The 23,898-nt window shown below is 43.2% G+C and overlaps 1 protein-coding gene across 1 annotated transcript in view; it reads left to right on the plus strand.

The window, feature by feature from the left end:
* Positions 1 to 23,898, plus strand: part of IDS (iduronate 2-sulfatase) — a 480,980-nt gene that overhangs the window by 262,308 nt on the left and 194,774 nt on the right. The window lies entirely within an intron of this gene.

A 23,898-nucleotide genomic window follows, 5' to 3' on the forward strand; every position in this document is an offset into this window, starting at 1 on the left:
CCAGAATTCATTCCTGCCAGGCCACAGTGAACATAGACGCAGGTAGATGGTTTAGACGGGAAACAAGAATTGAGGAATACAATAATCATTCAGTTGACTTTAAAAAGATTTTACGTATGCTCTTGTCACCAAGATCGTCGAACTGTCACATACCTCCCATGCTAATTATATATATACCAATTCCGTGACCCCACTACAGTGGAGAAAAGGATAACTCTCCTGATCTCCACCATAATGCGATCTCAGTCAGAATGGTTCGACGGTCTGTATTGGCGATGAGATGATATGTTCGACAATGTGGCCATTCAGGCTGACATAGACCCACCTGAAAGTGTAGTTTAGTCTCTGCTGTGCTGCATCCAGCACAGGTTTATACTTTGGCACACTCACACTATCTCACAAAAGTGCATGTGCACTTCATGGCAGGTTCATGTTCCTCAAGCCGTTGGACTTCAGAGCTGTTAGGTCATTAGAAATACCATACACAAAAAACATAAAGAAATGGAAAAGTGGTTTTAAATGACTTCAGAACTGGAATAGTTTGCTTTGTTTTAATTTCCAGTAGCTAACCTTAAATGCTAAAATGTAGATGACAGTAATATGTGCCATAATTTTTCGTCCCCTTCCTCACAGGATCAGGCACGATGACTCCCATAACTGCACCCTGTCAGCCCATTCATTCAGCAGTAGCTGAAGCCTGGAATTTCTGGGCTGGGGAAGAAGCCATGCAAGCCATTTTTTCCTGCTTGGGAATCCCAAAAACATTATCTGTGCAACAACAAGAGTTAAATGATAGAAAATAGACCAGCTTGCTGGTTCTGCTGGGCATTGTGCCCTCTCAATGATGGAGCACCCCATCCCTTGCTGCAGCACTTTTGAGTACTGCTGTGTGCTGCTGTCCAAAACATGAGTCTATGTGCTGAATTCTACTCTTTGTACTGTGCATCATGCCTATGGTAGTGAGGGACTCACTAGATTTCATCCCTGTCTGTGCCGGGTCTGTATCAGAACATCGAATGATTAAAATCGCGAATGCTCTAAAGAGCGAAAATGCCTGACCTGGAACTCGTTATTGTGGGGGGCTGGGCCCCCCTGCTAAATATATATATTCCATCTCTGAGATCGCACTACAGTGAGGAAAGGGCAAATATTCCGATCTTCACTGTACTGTGATCTCAGAAAAAAAGCACTACAAGGTCTGGAATTTTCACTCTTTAGAGCGTTCGCAATTTTAATAATTTGATGTTCTGCTGTAGACCCTCTGTGCCGCCCATGTGGCTAGTCTGTGCTGTCTTCATCCCCTCAGGATGGGCAAGCCAGCAATGGTTGCTCACCCTCACCCCCTCAAGCTCCTTACAAGGTGCTCAAGCTGGTATTTGATCTGGGGTTGCCTGTGACATAGTTAAAGCTTTTCCTTCTACACCATGGAGATTGCTTCCACAAACTTATTGTTACCATTCCATGTTTGCACATATAACTGGTCTGTTAGATCTCCCATGTTTCTTCCATTCCCACTTTGCTACCCTCTGTCTTGTCTCACTCCTATAATTACATTTCTCTTTGGACTGGGGAACTCTGATGCCCCCTCTCTCTCCTTGCAATGCTGTCCTTATTTCACATTGTTCTGATATTCCCCTACATTTCCAACATTTATCTAATTCAGTTCATCCTTCTGTCTTCATTTTTTTGGGGATGTGGTATGAAATCTGTGCCAAATCCTAACCCAGACAGTACGTGCTGGTAATGTCATTTTAGTAACCCAGACGTCAGCCTCTCATTCTTCAGCCCACCAGGCATTGTTGTTCTCCCAGTGGTCCTGTTTAGGGAATATGCTCTTTATTTCTCATGTGACTTTACTACATATGTGAATATGAGTGCAACCTCCCTAATTTATGTTCTGCTCAGTATCTCTTGTAAGACTGCCTCAACCCAGCCAACCAGATTTTCTTCCATTCTGTCCTTTATTTCTGCTCAAACCTCATCGTACGCCTTCTTCAACCAGTATTTTGTGCATAATTCTCCACTACTCTCCACTGTGATATATTTTGTCTTCCTAATCCTAATTTTCTCATTTTGGCTCAAGTCTGTTACACTGCCATATTAAGGTCTGATAGGTCAGGAGCTGGAAGTTTTATGATGACCATTTTTATTTGGACCTTTATATAATACACACAACTGCAGAAAATATTATGAAATCAAGAGCATCCTGCAATTAGAAATGTTGAGAGGGCACAAAATCTGACTGACGTTTTATGGGGTGGGGCATACCCCCATGAAAAATGTATGACAATTTGAAATGAAATGGAACAGTTTCACAATTTACTGATCCTTTTTTTTTGTCAGCTAACTTAGTAGTTATACTTTTGTGACATTTGAATACCTGGGGAAGGCAAAACTACCCATATGCTTGGTGTCCAATGATTGAATGTAATGCTAGTGTTATTTTTGTTGGGACATTCTGAACTGAAGTAAAGTGCATTGTAGCTTCTTTCTACGGTGGTACAAAGGTACAAATATAACAAAATGAATAAGCCTGACATCCAATTCCCCAGAAAAAGCACACACACACACACACACACACACACACACACACACACACACACACACACACACACACACACACACACACACACACACAGACACACAGACACACCAGAAAACATTGAAATAATATAGAAATAACTGAAATGCAGTATGTGATGGTAGGAGGTACTGCCAGCTGTGCCAGGAGAAGTAGGACAGTAGATGTGCAGCATATACCAGCACAGCTAGCTGGAAGTTTGTAAAGAATTGTGTGTCATTAGTATACCAATCTGATTTGTACAGATTTTGTCTTTGACTGCATTCAGAACTGTGAGATAACATCTTTTAATTTAATTTTCTTACTGTTTCTCAAAGTCAGGTGGATTGAGATTGTGTTGAAAAATGTGTTTGTAAAGCTGCTTGTTCAAAAATTGTATCAACAATGTGCCCTGCTGGGCAGAAAAGAAAGGTGTATGCATTATTGTAACTGCTTAAATGTATATATTGTGACAGAGGATACTAGAAGTGAAGAGGTTAATCTCAATCAACCTGACTTTTTGAAAAATAATAAGAAAATTAAATTACTGAGCTTAGGCCATAAAGGTGTTATCTCATAGTTTTGAATGCATCCAGAGACAAAGTCTGTATTAGGAAGCTTCCTGCATTGTCATTGGGGTGAACTAATTACTAATTGCTACTTTGAAAGGGTGGATGTTTGAAATTTTAAGGCTCAGTGGATCGCAGCGACACATTGGTGCTCTATGGAGTGGGCTAAAATACTCATAGAAAGGGACACATTGAAACAGAAGAAAATTAAGGATGATATTTTAACAGTGTGGTTGGAGCTCAATGGACAAATTAATTCAACACAACTGGATAATTTGCTGGCAGAAATAAATAAGAAGTTGTATGCTTAAGAGACTAATTTAATAGAAAGAAAAAAGCATAAACTTAAAAGGGACTTGGATTACAACAACAATAAGGTATTTTTATGGAAACGCACATCAAATCCTGTGATGTCATCCCACCAAGGGGTGGGAGGTAAGAAATCACCTTCAGTCTCATTTGCTATGTTGGAGGACATGGAAACAGCAACAAATGGAGATAATTAAAGGAGGGAGTTTTCCGCCCTTACCCCCAGCAGAGAATCCAGCAATATATGAGGAAAGGTTTCGGAACAATGTTTCTACATGTCAACAATCAACAAATGATGAGAGGAAGAAATGGATGGAGATACTATAGAAATACAGACATACAATCAGATGGTAAAACCAAAAAGATTAAATGGTATTGATGCCTGTAATGATGGTATAAACAATGATCTGAAGTAGGCACTTCATTTGTCAGCAACCTTTGAGATACGGATCCGATCTCGGATCCAAGCCGGCAACTTCTACCACAGCATAGATCCGAGCTCCTAGCTCCTCCCTTTACCCATAATCCCCTGCCAACCCTGACTGACCTCAGATCCAGTTTTCCGCGCTTCAAGCTACAAGCTGGATTTTCGAGCTCCTGCTACTTAGTGAAGTTTTGTGAGAAAAATTTTCTATTTTTATCCCCCTTTTTTCGTGTGAGTGAGAGCGAGTGTTTAGGTACCCCATAGCCCTTTATCTCTCTCAATTTAATTTAATTTATTTGTGGTTATTTTTCCTCCGTGCCCTCGCTGGTCGTAGTGTGTGTTTGTGGTGTGTGTAGGGGCCTAGTGAGTGTGTTTCTGTGCTATGTCGGAGGCCCCTAAAGCCATCTTTTCAAAGTGCACCGAGTGTGGCCATAAGCTTTCACCAGCGGATGGCCACACCAGGTGCGTTAGGTGCCCTGGGGTTGAACACCTCTCCTCGGGATGCGCGATTTGTGCGGCGTTCAACCCTAGGGCACTTAAGGACCGGAGGTCGAAGCTGATTCTGGCGGGCCTTTTGCACCCAGATTCGGCTCCGGCCTCCGGTGCTTCTGTGGCCGCTACCCAGCCCTCAGTGGCGGCCACCCCTGCCTCCCTCCCTCCGGTCGGGACTCAACCTCCCGCTTCGGTTCCGGAGGAGAGGGAGGCCGGGAAAGCCAAACGGAGAGAGAAGCACCATAAGCGGCGGGCCGAGGACTCCTCCTCCTCGGCCCCGCCCACCAAACGAGCTTCTCCCTCCAGAGCTTCTGGATCACCTCCTCCTCGGCTCCGGTCCCCTTGCTTCTCACCGGGACCCGAGGAGGAGGGGACCCGGACCCCGTCGAGGTCATCGAGGCGGCACTCTAGGTCTGCCTTGGTGGCCTTTTCAAGGTCCACTTTTAGCATGTCAGATGCAGACATGGACCGGATGATGAGGAGGTTCATCCAGGCCCAGCTGCAGATGGGAGTGCTCTTGCCTCCCCCCCCCTCCGGGGGGGAGCTCGACCCCATTTTTTTGCTCCAATCGCTCCTTCTCCGACCCGATTTCCGGGTTCGGAGCGTTCGGAGCAGAGCCGCGTTGGATCCGGGGGACAGTACTGGTTACTTCGGCTCCGACTGGTCCCTTGAGCTTGTCGGATCCGACCTCTCGGAGCCGTGGACTGAGCTTCGGATCCGAGGGATTCAGTGTGACTTTGGCTCTGTCCCGGTCGGAGCACATGGGTCCTTCGGATCCGATGGTCTCGGCCCCGGGTCCGGTCCCCGCTTCGGATCCGAGTGGGAGTTGACTCTCGGATCCTATCGAGGGCGGCTCCCCCTCGGCTTTCGCTGTGGTGGAGAGGGCACTGTTGAGTGCATCCGGGCCTCCGGTCATGGCTTCGGCTCCCCCCTGCACTCCCTGTCAGCTGGTTCAGGCTCCCACCACCCGGCCTTCGGGGCAGCCTGCTTCAGCGCCTCTGGGTGTTCCTTTGGAACATGACATTGCTGGTGAGACTTCCTTGGACAGCCCCCCCGAGGAGGTTCCTCACAAGGCTAAGTGTAAGAGGAGGCACGTGGACTCCCCCGAGACCCTTACGGAAGATACGGACTTAGATGAAGGGGAAGGCTCCCCAAGGTCACCCCCCGAGGATGTCTCCTTTGGAGACATCATGGAAATGCACAGGATTAGGGGAGGGTGGTCTGCCCCCAAGGCTTCCTCCGATGAGTCCGTATTCCTAAAGGCGTTCGAAGCAGGGACATCTACCTCTTGGGTGTCCCCTCCCCCCGACCCCCTGGTGGACCTCATCTCCACCAGGGCTTGGAAGGAGCCGGACACTGTAGAGCCAGTCCTCAAGCACCCAGATAGGATCCTGAGTCCCCCTGCAGAAAGAACCCACTGGAGCAGAGGTCCCCCCGTGGATGCCATGTTGGTGGCGGCGGCCACCAAGAGGGAGTTGGCTCAGGAGAGCTCTGCGGTCCACCCACCGAGCAAGGAGTCTCAGGCAATGGACTGCCTTGGGAAGCGGGCCTTCAGTTCTGCAACTTTCTCCATGAGGGAGCTGAATTATATGGCACACGTCATCCGGATGCAGCGAGATCTAATAAAAGAATATGCTGCCTCCCCCCCCAGAGTCCATGTCGGAAGGAGACAAGCAGCTGTACTCCTCCCGAATGTCCACTCTACATTCCGTTTCTAACACCTCTATGCGGCTCTTGTCTCACACCATGGAAGGAGCCGCTAGAGCTGGTAAAGCCGGCCTGGTAATGAAGCGCCAAGCCTGGCTCCGACATTGTGACTTCTCGGAACCCTTTAAGGCGTCATTCGCGAATGCCCCCTTTGATGGTTCTATTGCCATTCACGACACTTTAGTCCAGAGTGAGAAAGACAGGAAGACGTCTGCCGTCGGAGTACGCTTCTCTGCTCCCCAGAGGTCCTTTTCAAAGAACCAAAAGGGTCAGAAGAAGATGTGGTTCCAGAAATCGCATCAGTCCCAGTCTGCTCCGGACAACCAGTCCTCTCATGGCAGAGGAGGACAGGGAGGATGCCACCCTAGAGGTAGAGGGGGTCCCAGAAATTTTGGGTCCAGAGAACCCTTCTCTGAGAGGCCTACGCAGAACCCCTGAGGGGTTGCCCGGCTGCTCCACTCTGGAGGCAGTCGGGGGGCGTCTTTCGAGGCACCTAGCAATGCGGGAGTCCATAACAACAGATCTCTGGGTGCTTTGCATCATATCCAGAGGTTACCAAATTCCATTTATTGTAACCCCCAAAACCTGAAGCCTCCCCGACGTACCACCCAATCAGAGGGAGGCGGCTGCTACAGAAATTCAGCAGCTTTTACAAAAAAGAGCCATCCAACCCGTCCCCCCAGATCAGCTCGGATCAGGGTTTTACTCCAGGTTCTTTCTGGTGCCAAAAAAGACGGGGGACTTGAGGTCCATCCTCGAGCTGTCTCTCTTGAACCTGGCAGTACCCAAAGAAAAGTTCCGGATGGTCACGCTACAATCTGTTCTCCCCTTGTTACGGGAGAATGACTGGATGTGCTCGATAGACCTCAAGGGAGGATGCTTACTATCACATTCTTGTGGACAGACTCTCCAGGAGGTTCCTCCGCTTCCGGCTGGGAGCCAGTCACTTTCAGTTCAGGGCCCTCCCCTTCGGTCTCACCTCAGCCCCCAGGGTGTTCACCAAAGTCTTGGCGGTTATAGCGGCCCACCTGAGGCTTCAGGGAATTCAGGTTTTTCCGTACCTGGACGACTGGCTCTTCATCGCCCCAACAAGGCATCTGCTCTGTTCAGGCAGGGATTACTTCCTCAATCTTGCTCCACGCCTAGGGTTGACTGTCAGCATAGCCAAATCCTCTCTGGCTCCTACACAGGTAATAGATTTCATAGGGGCGAGATTGGATTCCAGACTAATGCTTGCTTTCCTGACTCCTGATCGGCTTCAGAACCTGAGGTTGCATGTTCAGGCCATTCTCCAACTTCCTGCTCCACCGGCGGAATTGATCCTGAGGGCTCTAGGGTCCATGGTGGCAGCAATTTCTCTGCTGCCCCTAGCCTGTCTGAATATGAGGGTCCTGCAGTGGACCTTCCAAGTGCAATGGTCCCTGTCTCGCAACCCCCTGTCCCATCCCATTCCCCTAAGCAGGGCTTGCAGAAGGTTGCTCGTGTGGTGGCTCCAGTCCCCGAGCCTTCACACGGGACGACCATTCTCGATGCCTCCCCCCGTCACCACAGTGACCACGGACGCCTCTCGCCTGGGGTGGGGGGGGGGCACTATTCAGGCAGAACGGTCCAAGGCACGTGGAACGACATAGAGACCTCCTTGCATATCAATGTCCTAGAGATGAGGGCGGTGCTTTTGACGTTGCAGGCACTTCACAGCCTTCTTCCGATTGGGACGATCGTGGTTCAAACGGGCAACATGTCAGTTGTCTGGTACATCAACAAACAGGGGGGAACCAGGTCTTATTGTCGCGAGGCTATGAGAGTGTGGGAATGGGCGATATCCACCAACTGCTTTCTCATTGCAACGCACATTCCAGGACGGTCCAACATCCTAGCAGACAGGCTCAGTCGTTCAATTCTGACCCCATACCAATGGTCTCTCAATCCTCTAGTAGCGAAGCAAATATTTGCCCAATGGGGGCAACCCTGTTGCGATCTTTTTGCCTCTCCTTCAAATACCAAATGCAACAGTTACTTCGCTCTAATCCCCCCGCAGGGGGAGTCCCCGAGAGACTCTCTAATACATGCTTGGCCTCCCGGTCTCCTTTATGCTTACCCTCCATTGCCCATGATGCTGAAACTCTTACAGAAAGCCAGTCGGTTGGGGAGCAAAATGATCCTCATTGCCCCATTCTGGCCTCGTCAAACGTGGTTCCCGTACCTGTGGTCTCATCTGATTCATCCACCCTGGATTCTGGATCCCCTCCCGGATCTCATTACTCACCCTCTGGGTCTTCCGACCCCCAACCTGGTCAACCTCAAGCTGACGGCTTGGTTGCTCCAGTTCCACTCCTGATAAGGACTCCCGGAATCTCCTCACCAGTCAAAGCCATCCTAGTAGCAGCATACAAACCGTCCACCAGAAGGGTCTATCGGAGTAAGTGGAAACGTTTCTCCATCTGGGCGGAGCACCATCACTTAGATCCTTTCACGGCACCTCTTACGTCGGTTTTGGATTTTCTAACTACCCTTTTTCATCAGGGGGCTAGCTGCTCTACAGTCAAGGTACAACTAGCAGCGATTTCGCATTATCATGTAGGGCATGAATCAGGCCCTCTAATTACCTCCAAGCTCTGTAAAGCTTTCCTCAACTTACCTTCCTTCTCAGACCTCTGGTCAGGGAGGTAGTACCCCCCCCCCATGGGATTTCTTTGTTTCTACAGGCCTTGACAAGCCCCCCTTTCGAGCCGGCGGCTACGGTTGATCTTAAATACCTCTCTTGGAAGACGGCCTTCCTGGTGGCCATTACTTCAGCTAAAAGGGTCTCTGAGCTTCAGGCTCTCTGTGTTAAACCGCCGTATTTGGCCTTCCATCAGGATAGAGTTTACCTCAGGATCAATCCGTCCTTTCTGCCTAAGGTATCTTCGGAAGCTAATATTAATCAATCTATTAATCTTCCCGTGTTCTTTCCCAACTATCAGAACAAAGGAGAGTACAAACTGCATTCTTTGGATGTGCACAGACAATTACGCTTTTATATTCATCGAACTGCTGGTCATAGGCAATCTGACCAGTTGTTTGTCTCCTTTGCCAAAACCAATTTAGGCAAGTCAGTTTCTAAAGTTACCCTGTCATGGTGGATAGCTAGTTGTATCCTCTTGGCATATCAGAGTTCGGGAAGGCCTGCACCTCAGGGAGTCCGTGCTCATTCTACTAGGGCCGTCGCTACTTCGGCGGCTTTTAGATCTAGGGTCCCCTTGGATGATATTTGTTCCGCAGCCACTTGGGCTTCATCTCATACCTTTATCAGCCATTACAAACTGGATGTTGTCTCCAGAGGTAGGGCGTCCTTTGGCTCTGCAGTGCTCCGGAATATTCTTCCATAACGGCCACCCAGGATTCAGGTAGCTGGGGACTCTGTCCCAAAGGTTGCTGACAAATGAAGTGCCTACTTCAGATTAAGAAGTTATGTACTCACCATAACGTTCCATCTGAGTAGGTATCTTCATTTATCTGCAACCGTCCCCCCCTCCTTCTCCCTGACCTATATGATTCTGTTTAGGATCTGTCTTAGATAAGCCCCTTCTGGGGCACAGTAACAGTTGTTATATCGGGCAAACTTGATCTGAGGTCAGTCAGGGTTGGCAGGGGATTATGGGTAAAGGAAGGAGCTAGGAGCTCGGATCTATGCTGTGGTAGAAGTTGCCGGCTCGGATCCGTATCCCAAAGGTTGCGGACAAATGAAGATACCTACTCAGATGGAACGTTATGGTGAGTACATAACTTCTTATTTTTAAGTCTGTAGTTTTAAATTTATCTATAAACCAAGAAAGTAGCCAAAAGGTACCAAAACCAACTAATAAATCACAAAGGTACCAATGTCCAGTGAAGCAATAAAGCGACAGAAAATAAACAGAGTCACTTTGATCAACAAATGCCAAATACATTAAAAACACGAACAAAGCCACCAAAGGATTTAAAAATTAATGTCTCCAGTCTTGCCTTTTCGTTTAAAGAAACTTCATCAGATTTGGGCCAGTTTCAAAAAACATTCATTTATATGCCAAGAAAATGACATAATTAAAAACTAACCGATTACAATGACATTTTTTGATCATTTAAAATGCATAAAAATTCATATAAAAATGCATAAGCCTATATAACTATGCATAAACATTGATAAACATCATTCAAACTGTAATAAGAAAATTCCATATAAATAAGAAAAAATCCCTTATAAATAAATGAACTTAAAATACTGTAATGTCATTGTATTATTATTATTATTGTTAAAAAAATTATCCTGAACATCCCTCTACTGGGCAATGTGTGAATTACACCTAGTAAATACTGAAATAAAGAGAGAGAAACAATATCATAATAAAAAATAAAAAAACAACCAGTACACCTAGTTGGATCTACATGTTTATAAAAATAACTTGTTTAAAAATTTTTTTTTATATAAAATACGTTAAAACATCAAGTGTTACATTATTAACAAAAAAAAAAAAAACAATTCATAATCTTATAATTTAGCAGCTCTCATAGGTTCATACTAGGCTATCTGCCCTAGGGCATTTATAAGCCTAGCCAGAGTGTGTTTGGCTTTCGCCACCCATTTTAAATGAATTTTGCTATGCCCTTTTTCGAGGTTAGTATACTGTGCCTCTGTCTAACAGTGACACAGAAGTGATACCCGGGGTAAACCTACTATCTCCCATCCACTCATCAAGATTCCTCTTGAAGAGAGTCAATGAGGCACTCTGCCTAACCTGGACTGGGATTTTATTCCAGAGTGAAGGGGGCCTCTGGGTTATGAATCTGTCCCTCCAGCATGTCCTATTTATTTCAGTGCTGAGGTTCAAGTCTCTCGAGCGCGTAGCTCGATGGGATTTGGATTTTCTGAGGTACAGCATGTCCATTAATTCCAGGTTGGACATGGCTTTATACGGCAGGCACAGATCACCTTTGAGCAGGCGGTATGCCACTGAGTAGAGCTGGAGTTTCTGTAACCGGGCAGCATATGGCATCTGTTTGAGCCCTTTGATCCTCTTGGTGAGGTACTTTTGGGGTCTTTCCAATTGCAGCAGGTGTCTGGTAAGGTACATCCAAAAAGGGGCAAAGTACTCTATTATGGGCCTGATGAGGGATGAGTAAAGAGGCACGATGACCTCCCCTGATCTAGATGTGAATCCCTTCATGATTAGGTGGGCTATATAAAATGTTTTTCTAACCACTTTGGCCACGTGGTTGTCAAATGAGAGATTGCTATCAACTTGGGTCCCCAGGTCCCTAATTACTTCTTCCATACTTAATGGATTACCACCTATGTGGTAATTTGTGGGCACTTTGTTTTTGCCAAAGGGGATGACTATACACCTTTTGGCGTTTTGCTTGAGGCCATGGCTCTGGCACCAGTTGTCTGTTTCTATGAGGCCCTTTTGTAGGATGCTTGTGTCGGCTGGAGAGTTGATTATGGCGCCAAGTTTGCAGTCATCTGCGAACTTGGTCAGCCACAGTCCTTCCATGTTAGCCTGTACCTCCGAGAAATATATACCGAACAAGAGATGTCCCAGGACTGAGTCTTGTAGGACGCCACTTGTAACTGGTTTGGAGTCTGACATGGCTCCAGCAATTCTAACCATGTGGGTTCTGTCCTTGAGCCAGTTTGCAACCCATCTAGTGACATAGGGGTTTATATTTAAGCTGGTGAGCTTATCTATAATGCCCGAGTGGGGTATTGTATCGAAGGCTTTTGCAAGGTCCAGGTAGGCCATGTGGACCACCTTCCCCTCGTCAGTGGCCTTGGTGACTGTTTCAAAGAAATCAACCAGGTTTAAGAGGCAGGATCTGCCCTTAACAAAGCCAAACTGGGTAGGATCCAATGTCTGTAGGTCCCCAATATCTTTATTTATGAGGTCCATGATGATCCTTTCCATAGCTTTGGAGACCCAGCTATTCAGGCTTATGGGGCGATGTTTCCAGGATCCGTTGAGGCACCACCTTTGTGGAGAGGGACCACTGTTGCTGTACGCCACTCTTTGGGTACATATCTTGTAGTAAGGCTGAGATTGAACAGTAGTTTTATGTTTGGGTTTAGTTCTTCTTGAGTTCATGTAGGACGCAGCCCGGGACACCGTCTGGTCCCATTGATGCTGTGTTTTTTGCTTTGGAGAGGGCGACTCTTACCTGGGCATCTGAGATGTCAGGAGGGCAGCACTCTGCTGGGATAGATATTTGCCCTTTTGGTGGGGAAGGGGGGGGGAGAAGTTTGTGCTGAACCTGTCAGCTAGGATGTTGGCAGTGTCTGTGGGTTCGGTGTATTTTTTGTCATTTTGGACTAATTCTGAGCATATCTGGGAATTCCCACCCAGGTTCCTAACGTAACTAAAGAAAGCCTTGTGATTATCCTTAAGTGTCCTGTGCAATTTTTCTCTCGAAGCTGGCCTTAGACAATTTTATGAGTGCCCGTAGTTTTTTGCTAATACTGATCAGAGATGCCTTCCCTTTTTGGGATTTTGCTCTATCAAGTAGTAGTTTCCTCCTTCTATTGTATAGTTTGTTTATGGCTGGGGTACACCAGACAGGATGCCTGACTTTGGAGGATTGGGTCTTGGTTTTATTTGGGATTGCATGATCCATGCATTCCTGAAAGTGTTCATAGAATACGTTTATAAAGGATTCTGTGGTCTGGGCCGTATTGTCCACAGGCCCGGGGGCTTTGAAGGATTCCACCTCTGTTTTGAGGAGTGTGAAATTTGCTTTAGAGAAATTTTTCACTGTGGTTTTCTGGGCAGGGGCTGGGGTCGGGATGTGAATATCTAGTGAGATTAGTTTATGGTCTGATCTTACCAGTGAGGGATACACTTCTGGTCTGGAGCATAGAGTCCCCATGTTGGTGATGATCAGGTCCAGTATGTTTTCCCCTCTTGTGGGAGTGGAAATAAGTTGTTCCATAGCATTTGAGTTTATAAATTATAGGAACCTTCGGGTTAGGGTGTTGGAGCTAGAGTAATGCTCCCAGTCTATGTTAAGGTAGTTGAAGTTGCCCAGTATAATGGTGTTTAGAGAGACCTTCATATTTTCCAGTGTTCTCAGGAAGGCCGAGTGGGGTTCCTGGGTTTGGGAGGGTGGTCTGTAGCAGGCTATAAACTGGAAGGCAGTTTTACCCACTGTTAGTTGCACATGGATAGTCTCTGATGCTTCGTGCTGTGCCACCAGCCTGGAGGTGTGGGTATCTTCAACGAATATTGATACTCCCCCTCCTTTTGTGGTTCGGTCCAAGTTTTGGGGCCGAAAAGCATGGTATGCGGTATAACCTGGTAGTACTGGGGTGCTCTGGGGAGCCAGGTTTCTGTTACTGCACAGATATCGATGTTCTCCATGCTAAGGAGAGTTTCGAGTGTGTGCATCTTGAGGTTTAGACTTCTGGCGTTGAGTAGCATTACTTTTAGTTTCCTATCCCTTGTGATACCTTTGGAGGTGGGTTTGTCTTTTGAGCCTTGCCTAAAAAAGGCACTATGGGGGTGGCAAGAGCCTTTGCCAGTATCCGAAAGCCCAGGGGTGACAGGTGCAAGCCGTCCCTAGTGAAGCATCGTGACTTGTCGAGCATGTCATCCCAGGCAGACAGGCATTGGATCCCCTTTGAATGACACCAATACTTAAGCCAATTGTTGAAATTGATCATCTTGTCTTCATATTGTGGCATCATTCTTGGTGGGGGTAAGATGCTACTCAAGATCAGGGTCATACCGGCCTGGGCTACACGCTCAGAGAGCTCCTCTATATCTCTTTTCATGTAGTCCAGGGAGGTACGTCTCTGGTCATTCACACCAGCATGGACAATGACGGAGTCATATCTGTACTTGCCTTGGAGTGACCTGAGTGCTTGTGTTATGTGGCGGATCCTAGCTCCCGACAGGCAGCTCACCGTGACCTTCTCCTTGTTCAGCCTGGTGAGCGGGACGTCAGTGTGCCTGACGATAGTCACCTATTACAAGTGTATCAGGTGTGTTGTTTAGCCTTAAGGGCTGTGACTGTTCGGCACACTGGCTTTGTGAGCTATGTGTTGCATGTGTTTTGTTTTGGGGTAGCGGTTACTTGGGTGTCTGCTTTGGAGGTCTCTGCTGCTTAGGCAGATTTTTATTTAGAGCCTCTGAGTATGTTTTTGTGTGTTTGTGTTTGGTTTGCTGTCGTGGTAGGCCTATGTGAGACTGGAATTGTAGTAAGTGTGGTTTCCTTCTCCTCCTGACTGGTTATGCCAGTACTGAGTTGAGAGAGCTTAGCCTCCAGTTTGGCTATATGATTGCATCTCTCACATGTGTTGGAATTTGTTGGGAGGAGGAGAGGGTTGTCTGTGTACATGAAGCAGTTGTAACATTGCCTCAAGATTCCCAGATTCACCAGCTGGACCGGAGAGGAGATTGACAACTGACCTTTGGACATGCTAGAATAGTATTGGGAATTCCTTTATAATTGAAAAAAAGGGCCATTGGGGAACAAAGTACTCAAGGGGAGTTTGTGAGGGTGTAGTGCTTTTAACTTTTTAGTGCTGACTTGTATAATTGCTTTAGTGAGCAAGTGCCAGGCTTTAGAGTGGGAATAGGATGTTTATTATGAGAACTAGATCAGTTCTAAGGGAAAAAGTGAAGAGCAGACTTTGTGGAGCCAAGAATGGTTTAAACCCAATTAAGCAGCGCTGCCCGATGCGCACAATCGCACAAAGCTGCGCTAAAGCGGGTTTTATACAGGGGGACTTGAAAGAGCTAGAAATTGGCCCAAAACGGCCAATAGATTATCAAATTCTTGTGCTGGGAACACTCCTCCAGGGATAGATAGGCTGCTCCAAGCTCCCCACTGCCACTGGTGAACAAAGAAGCCTCCCTTTATCCAAGAAAGGAAATGGGCAACACAGGAACTTTCCAAAAGTCCAGAATACAGCAAAGCCTGTATTTGGACTACTCTAGGTCAGGAAAGATGGGAAACAAGGATAATTTTTTTGTTTTTTTCTTTTTTGCAACAAACAGCAGAAAAGTGCAATAAATATGTAACGCAAGCTAGCGGACTTGAGTGTATAGCCTCAACAGGTAAATGCAACAAACAGGGCAAACTTTAAAAGTGCAGGTGCAAAAACAACTTTAAACAGTTTAAAACAGTTCAAGAAGCAGAAATACTTGCAGTTTAGCTAGATCAGACTGTTGCCCAGGTAGTAGCAGGAAAAAAAAAACACTTTTATCAGGTTAGCAGTCGCTCTTTTAGCCTGTCTGCTGTTAGTACCACTCTGCAGGACCACGAGGAGCTTGGCTGAGTAGTAACAAGCGCACAAACCGTGCCAAAGCGGGATTTATGCAGGGGGACTTGAAAGAGCTAGAAATTGGCCCAAAACGGCCAATAGACTACCTGATTCTTGTGCTGGGAACACTCCTCCAGGGATAGATAGGCTGCTCTAAGCTCCCCACTGCCACTGGTGAACAAAGAAGCCTCCCTTTATCCAAGAAAGGAAATGGGCAACACAGGAACTTTCCAAAAGTCCAGAATACAGTAAAGCCTGTATTTGGACTACTCTAGGTCAGGAAAGATGGGAAACAAGGATATTTTTTTTTTTCTTTCTTTACAACAAACAGCAGAAAAATGCAATAAATATGTAACACAGTCTAGTGCATGTGTGTAGCCTCAACAGGTAAATGCAACAAACAGAACAAACTTTAAATTACAAGCGCAAAAGCGCACTAAAACTGGCTTTAAAGCAGGGGGTTAGAAAGAGAAAGGAAATGGCCCAAAACAGCCAATAAGCTACAGGTCACTGGGCTGGAACCACTCCTCAAGGGACAGATAGGCTGCTCAGAGCTCCCCACTCTCACTGGTGAACAAAGAAGCTTTCTCCTATCCAAATAAGGATATGGGCAACACAGGAACTATGACACAGCCCAGAGATCAGCAATACCTGAAGACTGGACTATTCTAGTTCAGTAAAGGTGGGAAACGAGGATTTTTTTTTTTTTTTTTTACAAAGTAGCAGAATTTAAGTACAGAAACACAGTAAATGCTTTAATTCGGCTAGCGCACTTGAGTGTGTAGCCTACCAGTTAAACTAAGCAAAAACAAACTTTAAAAGTGCAAAAAAACTCAGAAATACAGGCAGGAATGCAATAAAACAACTTTGCAGAGCTTATTTAGTTAAAGAAACAGAGAAGTCTATATATACAGCTAAAACACACAAACACTTCAGATGCAGTGCAACCTAGAACACTTGAGTTGTAGCAATATTAAGGCAATTACAGTTATAATAAGTGCTCTGAAATATACTCTATATTTCCAAAATATTTGAGAAGCACATTCAGAACACATGGAGGTTCAGGCAAAAAAAAAAGTTTTTTTTTTTTTTTAAGGGAAAAAGGAGAAACAGAAGGTCTTATCAATTGTTCTCTCTGTATTAGGTAGAATGAGCTAATGACACTAGACTGGGAGGAGTGTCGCAGATCAGATTTACAGTAGGGGCGGGCAACTGCAAAGCCACCAAGTATAAGAGCAAGACACCAGCTGGGCGGGAGGGTGGAGGACAGTAGCCTACAGCCAGTAGCACTAGAGAAAGCCACAAACAGATAAAGATTTGTAAAGATACAGAATGCTTTTAACTGCAGACAAATTAGTTACCTGTGCAGATTAGTTAATAGCAATAAAATACACTCGAAGACTAAAAAGCAGACAATAAAATTGCTGTATATTAATTGTTAAAAACAATAATCTGTATAAATAATCGAAAAAGAACAGGATACTTATATATCTCGGCTAACAGCTGCGGTCAACAACTCTTATCCACTCTGCTCAGTGTGTATAGACAGAAACCCTATCAAAGTTAGGGCTTTGAGCAAGGGAGCAATAGAAATATGTTCATTCAACAATGGCCACTTATTGGCCTGTAAAATCATTTGCCACCAAAGCTCCCTATACTCAATTTTCTCTTCCCACAAGCCCCCTCATCCATCTATTTTTATTTTTTCTATTACAATGAACAAATAGTGGGCTTCTGAGCATTCCTGTTTGTTTGTACAGAGCATTGTTCTCCTTCCCATTCTGAATGTCGTATATCGGCTCATATATCCTTCTCTTAAGCTTGCCTTCTGTTTTGCCAGTGTAGAATGCCTGACACACCCGACACAAAGCCAGGTACACAAGCCCACTCGAATCACAAGTACTAAACTCTTTGCCCTTTAATATTGTGTTCCTGCTTACTGAAGTAATATCCTCTTTAACAATCCATTCACATTGTGGACAGTGACCACACCCAAATTTCTTTTTATTATTCCATATTCCTACTTCATGGTTCACTTCTAATATATTTTTTAAGGAGTTGGCATTTTTGTAGACCACCTTTGATTTATCTTTTGGTAGCATATCTAAGTCAGTAAAGGCAAGGAACCTGTTCCATTCACTATCTAAAATTTTGTTAACCAAATTTGAACTGGCATTGTATTCAATAACCAATGCCCTGTCAAAATTCTCTTCTTTTGTAGTATTACTAACTACAGTTTCTTCCGTATTCATTCCTAATATAGGTTTAAATTTTCCACCTCTACCTTCCATTACCTCCTTTTCAACTTGACTAAGCAAGTAATCTGGGGTTGTTCCTTGCCTTAAACATCTGTCTTAGCACTTCCATCTCTTTCACAAAATCCTCATCATTAGAAGTCATCCTACTGGATCTAATATATTGTCCCTTTATAATATTCTTCTTAAAATGCATGAGGTGTCCACTATTAAAATGTAGGTAGGAATTACAATATATACTTTTTCTGAACACCTTACAGTTATAGATGTTATTTTTCTTATATATTTCTACATCTAAATACTCCAGTTTATCTCGACTAAGTTTGTAGGTAAATTTTAAAAAGTTTAGTACTGTTGTTTAAAAAATCAATAAAAGCCATTACTTCATCCGTAGCCGACCATAAAACAAACATGTCATCCAGGAATCTCTTATATAGGACACAACAATGACTATATACAGAATTTAAAACAAATTTCTCTTCCCACATCGCTAACACTAAATTTGCATAGGTGGGTGCGCATATTGCACACTGCCACCCCTTTTATCTGGTGAAAAAATTCACCCTTAAAATAAATAGTTATATTTTAAGACCAGATCCATTAGTTGTAAAGTTAATGTACATTCATCATTTGTTAAACTGCTATCATCATAAATTACCTCTTCCAATAAACCTAGATCCCCGTCATGGGGTATACTCAAAAATAAATCAATTACATCAACAGTTACCAAGCATATTTCCTCTTTAAAAAGTTCTTGTTTAAAACTTCTTTAAATTTATCTGCTTAAGACGTTCTGGAAGCATCTTTATCAGTTCTAAATCTTGGTTTAAAATTCATACCTACTGTACTGCCTTGTTTGTATGTTTTTAAATGTGAGGTTTTCCATTTGTCTGCTAAACTGCATCTTTTGGATTTTTTCAGTAAATGGACTGGTATGCTGAATGTAATGATTCTGATAGTAGTGTTGACACTTCATATTTTTCATGTGTTTCAGATAAATGCAAATTTAGTGAAATGCAATATAATGCTTACAGTGCATTAGATACTATCAAGGTTAAATACAACAGTATGTTTATTTTACCTTTTATTAATGAAGGTATACAAAGCTTTATTGCAGTGTTGTCATGCAATTGAGAGTATGTTCTATAATTTTATAAGAACTAAAGATTCAGTTAAATATAATTTGAGTAAAGAATAATGAATAACTTTCAAAATGCTTTGTAACAATCGTAATTTAGTCATAAAACTGTTGATAAAGGAAACAAAAGTGTTATTTTGAATAATGTACAATATGATAAAATGTGTTATGATCATTTCATGTACAATATGATAAAATGTGTTATGATCATTTCAATGATTCTTTGGTATATGAAAAAAGTAAAAGTGATGTAAACATTTATAATGAAGATGTGGAACAATATCTAACACTCCTGAATAAAGATGTTCATTTGGGATATTTTTCCAAACAAAATGTGGGGAAAAAGTTTAGTGTCTCTTAATACATGGGTAGTGACTTTTTATTGTCTTCCAAAAATCCATAAAGGCCTAGGTAATTTAAGCAGTCGCCCTATAGTGTCGCCAAGAAAATGTTTTTTTAAATATTATGGGAATTTTCTTGCATGAATTTCTTATGTTGTAAACGTCCCTTCCTATATTAAGGATACCCAAGACTTTTTGGGAAAGATTAAGAATGTTAAGTGGGATATGAATATGTATTTGGTACAGCGGTAGCATTGTTGCCTCACAGCAAGAGGTTCTCCTGTTCGATTCTCGGCTGGAGTGCCTTCTGTGTGGAGTCTGCATGTCCTCCCCGCGGTCGAGTAGCCTACGAAAGACATGCGTGAATGGGCGTGCCTTCGCTGAAGGTTGGGCATCGGGCTGGCAACTTGGCACCATAAAAGTCTACTGCCAATCATTAGAGGACCGGAGTTCCGCTGTGGCGACCCCTGGAAAAGCCGAAAAGACAAACAACAACATCTCTTGATGCCAAAAGTTTATAGCTAACATACAACATTTATTAGGAATACAGGCCTTGTATTATTTTGTGGGAGATAGTACTTTGTCTAGCTGCATTATTGAGCTTGTATTGTTTTGTCTTGAGAGTAATCTTTTCACTTTTAATGGTGAAGTGTTCCATCAAATTCAAGGCACAGCTATGGAGGCAACTTTTGCCCCCATGTACGCTAATTTAGTTATGGCAAAGTTTGAGTTAGAGCATTTGTACCATCAAAAATTGTTTAAAACCCATGTTATAAAGTACTTTCATTATACTGATTATTTAATTTTCTTATGTCATGGTGGAGAAGATGAAATTCATCAATTTATTCAGCATATTCAGCATAACTGCTTTGGTTTTAAGTCTGATGGGATATAAATAGGAGCGCAAGTCACTTTCTTAGATTTGAATTTATATGGTTCGGCAGATGGATAAATTTATACTTCAGTGCATAGAAAATTGGAAGAGGGAAATATGTTTTTATATGGCAATAGTTGCCACCCCCTTCACCTTATTTCTGCTTTGCCATATGGTGAATTTTTAAGACTAGATAAACTGTGCAGTCAGGATGATATTTTTGAAAGAGATGCAATATACAGCAGATTTTTTTGCTGAGAGGATATGGTAAAGAAATACTTGAAACTTCTATGCAAAAATTCTTAAATAAAAGTAATGGAATAGAAATGCTGGCAAATCAAGAATCCCATAAACAACTAGAAAGTAGGCATTTGATGGGTGACCATAATTTTATGGGAAATAAGAACAAAAAAAGTAAAGATATTTACTTTGTTACAGTATATACTATATTGAGTGAACAGTTAAGTGATTTATTAAAATATTACTGGCCTATTTTATCTAGGAATAAAGGTTTGGGTAGTTTAATTAGTAAATTCCCACATACATCCTATAAGAGGGGACAAGACTTAGCAGATATGGCAGTACATAGATTTATACCAGCAAATAATACATATTATGATCATATTTCTGTCAGGACAGGCACTTATCATGTGATAAATGTTCTGTATGCAAACATATAGTAAAATCAGTTTTCTGAGATTAATGGTGTAAAATTTTATCTCCAAAATGAATTTGCATATAAGATGGAAGGAATTTTATATATGTATTAAAATGTTTGTTCATGTCAATTGTTTTATTCAGGGGAGGGTCCAAGGGCTTTATTTTAAAGTTTGATTGCAAGAACACATAAGAAATATTAGAAATGAAAGCTTAGAAAGCCCTTTAGGAATGCATTTTAAATAGTTTCATAACAGTAATCCTGATTTTTTAAAAAGTTATGTTTTAGAGCAAGTGAATGTTAGTATGGGAGAAAATGGAGAAATTAAAGATAAATTATTATGTAAAGAAACTTTGTTTATATTAAAGTACAGGGGTCTGGTACCACTAGGGTTAAATAGGGAATGTAGTTGGAAGTGCATGATTAAATAATCCAAGTCATATCAAATGGTTGTACCTATATAGGTTCATAGGTTCATAGGTTCATACTAGGCTATCTGCCCAAGGGCATTTATAAGCCTAGCCCATAGTTATGTGGCTTTCGCCACCCCTTTAGTTTGAATAAAAACTATGCCTATCATTTTGCTGTGCCTCTGTCAAGCAGTGACGCTGAAGTAATCCCTGGGGTATATCTGCAATCTCCCATCCATTGGTCAAGATTCCTCTTGAACAAGACCAGAGAGGTGCTCTGCCTCACATGTACCGGGATTTTGTTCCACAGCATAGGGAGTCTCTGGGTGATGAATCTGTCCCTCCAGCACGTTCTATTTATAACCGTGTCAAGGTTTAAGTCTCCGCCCTTGTGGTTCTGAGGGATCTAGATTTTTGAGGTGAAGCATATTCATCAAATCTGGGTTTGACATGGCCTTATATGTCAGGCACAGGTCACCTCTGAGCAAGCGGTATGAGACTGAATAGAGCTGGAGTTCTTTCAGTCGGGCAGCATAAGACATATTTTTGAGACCCTTTATCCTTTTGGTGAGGAACTTTTGGGGCCTTTCAAGCTGCAGCAGGTGTCTGGTCAGATACATTCCGAACGGGGCATTGTACTCAATCATAGGTCTAATAAGTGATGAGTACAGGGGGACGATGACCTCCCTTGATCTAGATGTGAATCCCATATTGTTGCTTCTTCCTTGGGGATAATACTATTTAAGGCACTTGTTTTTTTTAAGTGTTTGTATTCTTTAAAGGCTTTTATACCAAGGTGCTATGGTGAATAAATTTGCTGCATTCAGTTCATGGTGGTTATTTTTTGTTTTCTTGTTTTTCAATTGTTCATTAACTGCTAATATTTATTTATTTATATATTTTATTTTATTTGCAGTTTGTTAACCTGGAAAGTCCATTGGGCCGAAAATGAGCCCGTTTTCAATGGAGGCCCAGGGAGGAAATTGTTTTATGGCTTCCAGGAGCTGCAGCAGATCTTAGCAAGGCTCTCTCTGTATTTATTATTGGCACCTATGTGATAATCCAGACAGCTTCTAGCAATGGGGTTGCATGGGAACCAGAAGTCAGATGACCAGATGTATGTGATGTCATTCTGTACAGAAATAATGTTTTAATATTAGAGGAGACTGAAATCAGAGCAGCAGTCTGTTTCTTGCAGCCTGACATGAAAGGATCCCTCACCTATTTCATCTTGCCTTGATCCAGTAAGTGACCAAGGAATAGTATTCTTTAGATTAGTCAGGAAAATATAGTGTGATTAGTTAATTACTGTTTTTCTGTAACTGTGTGAATCTATTCATCTGTGTTATGTTAAGATCTCCCATGATCAAATTTATTGTAAATAGATGTTTAGTATTTTCATGTTCTTTTTTTTATTATTAAATATATGTAAACTTTTCATTGTGGCTGGTCCTTAAGAAAATATTTTAACATCTGAAAGTACTTGTATCTATTGGTGCACTAGGCCACTCCTGAAAGCCTGACTGTTTGGTCAACATTACCATTTGTATTAATATTAATTTCACTCAATATAATTGGGTACCATTGCAAGAGCCGTAGGTAGCTGGCTTTGTAGTTTCTGGTGGCAGGGATAACTACCTAATAGTCTGGGGACAGTGGGTAATGCCAGCCTCTCCCAGGTGTGTGTGTGTGTGTGTGTGTGTGTGTAAATCAAATCTCACTGTGTGTGTATGTGTGCGTGCTACTTGGAGCAGGGACACAAACCACTGGTTTTACAGAGAGGGTACTGGAGGACTTGGCTTTGACACTAGGCTGAGGACTGAAGTCAGCAGCTGTGCCAGTGGGGAGCCTTATTGGGGACCTGGTGGGGGAGAGAGAGAGAGAGAGAGAGAGAAAAACCCAGATCCCGGGCTGAGTGTGTTCCCTGTGTGCTTGATGTAGAGAGCTGCATCTGGAAACAAAGTGTACCCATTTGTATTCCAAGTGAACGTCCCTCTCCAGTGTCAGTGGTGAGGATTCAGGCTTCTGGATTACTGGCGCAGAGTGAGGACGTCACACAATACATCAAAAATGGAAACAAATTTCCTTTTCTGATGTCCAAAACATAACCCTTCCAAAATTTGACTCTGGCTTGTCAATAATGTAGTGTTATGGAAAGATTCTTTTTAAGGTTACTTGTGGGCAGCAGTGGTTGCCTTGTGTTCGGTCGAGGAGTCTGCTACGACTTGTTAGATATCAAGTGAGTGAGCAGGGTTAGGGTTGGCATGCATTATTAAGCTGGGCACAGTGGCTTCCAAATGGGAATAGTGTGGTGAGGAACTTTTTTCTCTTCCCCCACTGTTGAGCAATCTCAGAAATGGTATTTTTATAGTTGTCAGAAAATCACAACAGAAGTATAAACTGCACAGTGCAACAACAAATAACCCAAGAAAAACATGCAGACCATTGGAAGCCAAAGCGTGCAAGTCCACTGTACAGAAACAAACTTCGATGTACAGTAAAGGAACCAGGAACAACAGTTGATCCAGTAACGTGTATGTTAGCTAGAAGCATGCCACTGTGATGGAAAGCTAAGAATAAATTAACGTGGTCCGTAAAAAAAAATAATAATAATACTTTTAATGTCATGCAGCCAATTAGCATAACTTAAAATAATTGGATATAGTTAAGCACTTTCATCCAAATAACTTAAATTTCGACTTCATCAGAACTAAATTTGAACAAAAAAGCTAAATGAGATAAAATAGATAATATCATCTAAGAAAATACTGGTCTTAAAGGGAAATACGTCAATTAAACTAGTAAATACTGATATTCATTTGTGAAGAGTGGCTATTAAAAATGAGTAACTGTTTCCATGTTAAAAATATTTCTTCCAGAGTTAAAA

The sequence above is a fragment of the Protopterus annectens genome, chromosome 15.part0 (genome assembly GCF_019279795.1).
Source record: "Protopterus annectens isolate FY-2018-M chromosome 15.part0, PAN1.0, whole genome shotgun sequence".
Lineage (NCBI taxonomy): Eukaryota > Metazoa > Chordata > Ceratodontiformes > Protopteridae > Protopterus > Protopterus annectens.